At 35.4% G+C, this 7902-nt stretch overlaps 1 non-coding gene across 1 annotated transcript; it reads right to left on the bottom strand.

Moving 5' to 3' along the window:
* Nucleotides 1-7116: 7116 nt before the first annotated feature.
* Nucleotides 7117-7191, bottom strand: Smp_tRNA_02219_Leu_CAA.1.1. The gene has a single exon. It is a non-coding gene (tRNA).
* Between the last annotated feature and the right edge of the window lie 711 nt (nucleotides 7192-7902).

Raw genomic sequence — 7902 nt, 5'->3', positions numbered from 1 at the left:
TTTAAACAGGTTTTCTAACCATTCCTATCACATAATGTTCACTCTCATACGTTCATACAATACACACGCACACATAAGTAGATACCTGATAAGTTATATCATATTATTAGTATTATATGAACTAAATATACTTTGGCAAATTAAGTCGGTACACAGTGTCTAGATCTTTGGTTCGAATCTCGCGAGAGTGGGATCGTGGATGCGCACTGCTGAGGAGTCCCATAATAGAATGAAACGGCTGTCCAGTGCTTTCAGGTTTTCCATGGTGGTGTAGCTTCAATTGACTCACGCTTTTAACTATGAAAATACTGAAATCTCCACAAAACTCCTTCTGAAATTAGTTTATTGCAATTTCGGTAAACAATTCTTATGCATTTGTTTCGGAAAGTACCTCTTATGAGTGTGAACTCATTAGATAACTTATAAATTATCATTTATAAAATATATTATTACTAATGTTGCTATTAATATTTGTACCATTTTATAGAAAAGTCCTTTGTTTTATTATTGAGTTCGGGGTGTGGCTCAACCATATCAACTGAATCATTAGTTCGATTTGAAAGATACACTTCATAAAAGCAATATATATATATATATATATATATATATGCTTCTAAGAGTTTAAAAAATATAATTTGATTATGTTACTACTCAAACTGGATCCTTCTGTAGACCATCAACGTTGATGATATATGTCGAATAATTGGAGACCTACTCGAGTTACACGGGAACGGTGTAACGAACAAGCTAACTTCGAAGTCACACCTCGTGTACAGCATCTTATGTGGATTGCCTCATCGACGTATCAAGGGACCATGGATGCTCTGAAGACTGCACAACGCAAAGGACGTTATTACAGGAATATATTAGTTAAAGTAGAACCACTACCGCATGAGCCAGTCCGTGGAGTATGATTAACTGATGCGCGTTGATTGTCCTTGACCTTGACGGGGATCGATGATCTGTTGAATATTTCGTGACCCAACTGCCGGATGATTTGACTAGGGTTCAGTGACATTTCACTGGCCTTATACTTTATTATTGTCAATCGGCTTATTATTACATGATGGTTTATTCACAGAAACATCGTTCCGAGATTTTGACCCATCTATTAATGCTTCAATCTACCAAGATTATTTGTTTGAAAATAGTAGTGGGAGTAAACTTGGAGTTTGCTACATTTACAAAAATAACTTTTTAACGACTGTTAACGGAATTGACGAGTTTCAGTTGAAGAAGTCTTAAAAATCAAATAACAAAGACTATGGTTTATCGTCAGTGTTATCATTGGTAATCATTCTAGTTATTCAATGAAAGACTCATCAATAATAATAATAAACGATAACTAGTCACTGATAATACTCGCCTGTAAAGTGAATTCGCATTTATTTCAGAATCATTTCAAAATGATCCTGGTTAATTTGATTTACTATAAGAAATTTCAGTGTATTCATGTTGATGGTTAACGACGATGAATAAGGCTTATTGCCAGTGTCAAAGGTAATAAGTCACTTTCTTGATAATTGTGTATTATAAATAATAATAATGATAATAATAATAAAACTACTGTTGTAAATAATTATGAATACCCGCTTCATAGAGTGAACTAATAACACAGTTTTATGTAAACAGTTAACAAAAATTCAACTAAAAATCTCCAATGCAGTTTCATTCTGCATAGTTCTTTATGAACCAACAAAATGCTATAAGCAAAGGTGGATAGTGGCTAGCAGTGGAATCCAGGTCGCGCGTTTCATCCTATTTGAGACTCGTCAGCTGGATGTATCAGCATCTCAGAGTTGATGTTCACTCTGGAACTCGAGCCCAGTACCGCTTGCTCCAATCGCCGTCGCGTTATCCACTCAGCTACTGAGTCCTGACAGCCACTTCCTTGTGCAATGGGGTGAAGTTTAAATTCACTTAGTATTGTTTGTTTGAATCTTCTCATTGATGTTTAGGACTGAAATTGATCAGTCTTTTATTGGCATATGTTCAGTTACATCCAGCTGACGAGTCCCAAATAGGACGAAACGCGCATCCTGGATTCAGCTGCTAGCCATTATCTATCTTCGCTTATAATGCTTGTGAATTAAGGCTTTATCGAGGCAATAAGCACAGCATACATATATGCCAATTAGTGACTGATCAATTGCAGTCGTAAACATCAGTGGGAAGTTTTAAACAAACAATACCAAGTGAATTTCAAAAAAATGCTAGTCATGTTTTACTAAGCATTAATCGTTACTGAACATCTGATTGTTCATTGGCTAAAATCCTAACCTAATCAATTTCGAAATTCATCTATCATTAAGTTGTTCCAAGTGTGTTATTCCATGCTACTTTTAATACGAAACTAAATTGAACTGAATTCAAACATTTCTTTAGTTTATATCCTGTGGTGACAGATATCTCTGTTATAAGCTATTTCCAGTTAATACATTCCTTTGATGCTTAGAAAAATAATAACCCACATTATCAATTTCGTAAGCATTGAAAAAGCCTAAGTTACTGTAATCTTAATTGAAATGAATAAGGACAGATTTTTCAATAAATAGCTGAATTCATGAGTTAATATAAGCTAGAACATCATTGGAAAACCTCAAAGCACCGGACGGCCAAATCGTCCTGTTGTCCGACCCCTCAGCAGTGTGCATCCACGACCCCGCCTCGCGAGATTCGAACTCAGGAAATATCAGTCTCGTGCGCGAGCGCTTAATCTCTAGACCACTGAGCCGGTATCTAACTTCAATCAATCCACGAAATTGAGCAACCATTTCACCAATGTCTTCAGTAAGTTGATATCTCCCAATAGACCTGGTTGAACTCCACTGGTTACTGCTTCTTACTGGAACTCCAGGAAATACCTCATGGACGAATCGGCTGTCCAGTGCATTCAGGTTTTCCATTATGGTCTAGCTTTAATTGATTCATGATTTCAACTATATATAAGAAATTACTAAAAATCTCCACAAAAAACCCCCAAATATTTAAATAGTTGAATTCATGAGTCAATATAAGCTAGACCACCATAGAAAACCTGAGCGCACTGTACGGTTATTTCGTCCTAGTATGAGACTCTTCAGTAGTATGCATAAACGATTCCGCTAGGTGGGATTGTGGATGAATTCAACTATTAAATGACTATATTCTTCATAAAACCCCCTTTCTTTGAAAGTATTTAAGTCTATGTCATTTATACTTAATAAATAAAAGTACAATACACCATTAATTTTAGTATTTTTATTTAATCTATACTGAAAGTTAATGGAAAAGTTTCAATTTTCTACATTATAAACTAAAACAAAAGAAAAACCGTCATATGACTCTGCATATTTTACAATCAATTTTAATCGGATATTATATTATATTCCTAATAATTAAAAAGTGTTATATATAGAGCTTAGATTGTTGCTATGCTGTGTACACCTAGACTACTTGAACGATCGAACACGCAACGTCGCAAGAGAGAATACAGAAGATTAGTAAGTAGGAATGTTATTCCCAACACATTGTCAAATATAGTACAAAAATCTCATGTATTTATAGTTTTTTGGCTGAAAGTAAATAATCATTTCGGACAGTAAATAGGCACATAGGCGGTCCTTCTTATTCATTCAATATGAGAAGTACAGGTCGACATTCTAGAATGCTGCTCTAGTGGTGATTAGATGGAATGTCTTCGGCTCTATCTGATCTTCTTGTAACTTCTTTGAGTATGCCAAAGAGCCATCCTTACAAAAAGTGTGGATAACATTAGTTGAAAATTGAATACCAGAATAAAAAATCCACATATTTATGACTTTTCTCCTTTTTTAAAATCAGAGAGATACATTAAATTCACTTGTTATTCTTTGTTTGAATGTTCCCATTGATGTTTAGGATTGCAATTGATCAGTCACTAATTGGCATATGTGCATACTGTACGTATTGCCTCAATATAGCCTTAATTCACAAGCATTATAATCAAAGATGGATAGTGGCTAGCAGGAATCAGTGGCCGAGTGGATGACGCGATAGCGTTTGAAGAGAAAGGTATCGGGTTCGAGTTCCAGAGTGAACATCAACTCAGAGATGCAGGTACATCCAGCTGACAAGTCTCATCCTGGATTCCACTGCTAGCCACTATCCATCTTTGCTTACAGAGAGATATATTGTTTGTTTATTTTTCTTTTTGCAGTATTTGTTTTTCATGTGTCAACATTAACTTCTAATTTATGTTGATTTATTGAAGTGAACGAGAATACAGGCTGTGGTAACCAAATATATTTAAATACAAAATTACGGAATCCCTTAATAAAATCTGAGAACTATACAGTAAATAATTCATTTACAAAATGTCAATCAATTGTCTCAGACTTCAGTGTTCCTTCATTTCCACTGCAGTCTTTCACTGTTCTTGTTCTCTATTCTTCGATCTACTTAACCTTCTGCCGCCAAGCGTTTCACTTCCCATTGGTGATACATACTACTTATATCTCTTGACATCAGTAGCACACATCAAAATATTACTTCTTATTTATATTTCCTCTTCTTTTTGTGTGTGTTTTTGAAATGTGTAGTGTTCTATCTCTTAGTACTAGCTAGTTATAGTCGACACTCCATGTTTAACCATGGGAATTTAATGATTATATATGAATATACGGAAAAATAACTGTGTGCCAGGAATAGAATGTCTGGCAGCAGAAGGTTGAGAAGATCGAGAATGAAAGAACGGCAACAGAAAGCGATTCGTATGGAGATGAAGGAATTGTGAAGTTTGAGACGATTGATATTTTGCAAATTAAGTATTTACTGTATGATTCTCAGATTTTAGTAAGAAATTCTGTAATGTTATGTTCAAATGCATTCGACTGTTCCCACTCGCGTTCTCGTTCACCACACTCCGACTAGACTTAATCAGTTATTAACCGGTAGTTCATGAGAAACAGCATTAGTTTACTTGATATGCTTGATATTTCGTAAATGAAACTGTAATAAGTAATTTTTTTGTGTAGACTAATAAAAGCTAGGAGCAGCTAAATCAAAAGTGGTATAAATCCATGAAGTCATTAACTATTCGATTTAACAGTGTTGGAAGATGCATACCGCCTAGTTGGGGTACTACCAATCATCCTAATCAATAGTTGGATATTGTGGGTGAAATGGCTCAGAATGACTCACACTGTAAGTATCGCATCCCTATAGCAGTCTCAGAAGCTCATTGACAATTTCTCATTTTGTGAAGCCAGATAATGTGGATCTGAGTCCCACAAAGACTATTAAATTTCACATGGTTCCAGGTAATTCTTGTTGACTTGAGCTAACTAGCAGAAAACCTATATTAACAAGGGCTTCTGAAGACCACCTCCAATCACAAACGACAGCAGTAGTCTATTTATATAATTTATTTATTTTAACACATAAATAGTGGTACAAAGGGGCACCAGATATGTATGCGCCCCACAAAACAATGAGGATGGGACGAGAGAAAGAAGGTAAGGTGAGTATAAGAAAAAATAGGAGAACAATAACAACCACAGATTAGTGTGTTAGTGTAATAATAAGAATAATAATGGGGGAAATGGGAAGGTACAACCAGGAGAACTCTTTCAGTTAAGGAAGTTACAACCACTTTTTATGAAGAAAGTAAAAGAAGATTACAGCAGAATTACCACTGGATTCTATTTCAAGCCATAACTGATAACGTCTCTAGCCACTGTGTTGCACCATCTCTAGAACCCCAGCCAGGGAGTCGAGAGGGATCAACAGAAGCCAACTCTTTGCGGCTTTCCTTCATACCACAACACCATGTCATACACTGACCTCCTCTCCGCTTTTCCCAACCAGTCCCAGAGTCGGCAAATAATGCACGACAATGAATTCTCCAGGACGACATTCGTAGAATATGTCCAAGCTACCGAAGTCGATGCTTCAAGATGGTAACACCAAATGGATTGTCGTCCCTACACCCGAACACACGATGCCGAATCTCCGCATTACCAACATGGTGTTGCCACTGGATGTCAGCAATTTTTCGGAGACAACGATGATCGAACACAGAGAGTCGTCTAACATCCTCAACTCGGAAAGACCAGGTTTCACATGCATAGAGCAAAACTGCTCTCACCGTCGCGTTGTAGGTCCGACCTTTTACAGCCAGACTAACATCACGAAGGCGCCAAAGATGGCCCAGATTGGCATAAGACGCTCTGGCTTTCACTATACGTGAATCGATCTCACCACTCACGCCACCACCAGCACTTATGCATCTACCTAGATACAAGAACTTCTCAACTACTTCAATCTGCTCACCACCCAGAGTGAGCACAGTCCTGTAGAAGTACTTTGCACTTCGAATATGCAAAGCACATAACGTACCTATATTATTTGTATAATGTCAAAAGCTTTAACAAGTTGACATTTTTCGGCTTATACTACTTAAATATCATCAAAATTATCTGGTCTTTTAATTTATTAGTTCATTATTGAATGTTACTCTACGTATTTTAAACAATTATCAAAGTATATCGATTATTTAATCCAATCATCTTAAACAGTTGACAGACAATTTAACTGTATCATTCACCTCTGACTACTGCGTTGATGATACAGTCACTTTTCCCAATAGAAGTTAATTAGGACGATAGATTCTTTTCAGATTCTAGAATGATCAAGTTAACCTTTCTGTATCTGTAGTGACTGTAAAATATTGCCCATAATATGGACTTTTATAATTGAATTCATAAGTCAATTAAAGCTAGACCATCATGGAAAACCTGGAAGCACTGGACAGCCATTACGTCCTGGTGTAATGAACAAGCCCACGGGTGGGGACAATCGAATGTATTAAAGCACAAATTACAGACTATCTCACTAAATTCTGATAACCATATAATGAACAGTTAATTTGCAAAACAACCATCAATTGTCTCAATCTTCATTGTTCCTTCAGTAAATATCAATCCATCTTTTCTAATTTCATTTTTATGCATTTTCCTACCAATTGCACTTCATTTCAGTTCTTTCCTTATCGGTCTTCTGCCAAAATACATTCTATGTCTGACCACCATCATATACTACTTATGAAAATATAAGTAAACCACACCGCACTAGAACTACTCAGCAGTACGCACCCACAACCCCACCCGTGGGACTCAAACCCGGGACCTACCGGGCTTGTGCGCGGACGTTCAACCTCTGAACCACTGAGCTGACATCCACCAACGTTAATGTCTAACTTCAAACCTCTCCTGATAATATTATGTAGACAATATATAAAAACGCAGAAACATAGTGAGTTAGTAAGTATTAAGCCTGTGTAAAGTATTATATTTAATCACAATAATGACTTCTTTTTTAATAAGCAGATTAAAACAAAGTATGTTAAACATTGAATACTTATGCAAACAAATGATAAGTCTTATAACTATAACAACAGTTGTCATAAATTAAACAAATACAGAATGAAATCAAACATAAACAAGATAAAGATGTAAAACAAAACAAAAATAGAAGCCACAATACAGCATTAAATTGATTCATTAACAGGTTACTATTATATTCATTTTTGAAAATAGATCTCTCTTTTGTTACTAACGGACAGTATATATATGACATATGTATATGTATGTATATATATATTGCATAATAAGTTTAATGTAGTAATAATTATTACGTAATAGTGATTACAATGTGTAAAATATTGATGAAATACTTTCATAAAATGAAGCCAATAAGTTATTATTATTATTATCATCATCATCATTACTGTATTCTATATAGAAATGATACATAAATTAAATGAGCGAATGGAACTATCTTCTTTCTTTAAACAATAAGGGATATGAAGTAGGGATAAGGGGACAGAAATGAAAAAAAGAAAGAAACTCTATAAGCAAAGAAACAAACATCATTCATAAGTTC

Source organism: Schistosoma mansoni, chromosome 4 (assembly GCF_000237925.1).
Source record: "Schistosoma mansoni strain Puerto Rico chromosome 4, complete genome".
In the NCBI taxonomy this organism is placed as follows: Eukaryota; Metazoa; Platyhelminthes; class Trematoda; order Strigeidida; family Schistosomatidae; genus Schistosoma; species Schistosoma mansoni.
The sequence above is the reverse complement of the archived record's forward strand: the minus strand, read 5'-3'. Positions and strand labels throughout refer to the sequence as shown.